The following is a 754-nucleotide window of genomic DNA, read 5'->3' as shown; positions in this document are numbered from 1 at the left end:
TGGCCTCGAACTCAGAAATCCGCCTGCCTCTGCCTCCCGAGTGCTGGGATTAAAGGCGTGCGCTACCACGCCTGGCAGGTATGCTCATTCTTGATGGTTACTTTATATCCTGGGGGCCTCCTCAAAACTAGGACAAGTCAGCAAACACTGGATCCTTCTTGATATTTCAGCCTTCTTAGAGTCTGTCAAAGCTTGTCAAATCCGACTATATTCTAAGTCCTCACCAGCGATACTGGGAAAAGTTTTCAATTAGCAATAGTTACACCTGAGATTAGCCTTATTGGCTCCAATTCTCCCATTGTAGTGTTAAATAAAGCTGACACTTTAAGTGCTGAGGCACAAAGGTGACCAAAACTACCTGAGTTTAATTAGAATCCAGCCTAGTGGGATGAGGAGGGAGGCAAGACCTCCATGCAGCTTTGATGGGGTGGGACCAGTGTGAGCGGTTAGTATGGCACTGAGGAATCTACAATTTGAAGACATCTTTATCATCTAAGCTCAATGTTCACTTGGAATAGGCAAACTCTTATATTTGGTTTAAAATGTTTTGCACTTTGCATTAATGCTTTGAAAGCTCTTTTGAGATAGGATCTTTTTTAAAGATATATTTATTTATTGTATGTATATGATTAAACTGTAACCGTCTTCAGACACACCAAAGAGGTCATTGGATCCCATTATAGATGGTTGTGAGCCACCATGTGGTTGCTGGAAATTGAACTCAGGACCTCTGGGAGAGCAGTCAGTGCTTTTA

The sequence above is a fragment of the Mus pahari genome, chromosome 19 (genome assembly GCF_900095145.1).
Source record: "Mus pahari chromosome 19, PAHARI_EIJ_v1.1, whole genome shotgun sequence".
Lineage (NCBI taxonomy): Eukaryota > Metazoa > Chordata > Mammalia > Rodentia > Muridae > Mus > Mus pahari.
The sequence above is the reverse complement of the archived record's forward strand: the minus strand, read 5'-3'. Positions refer to the sequence as shown.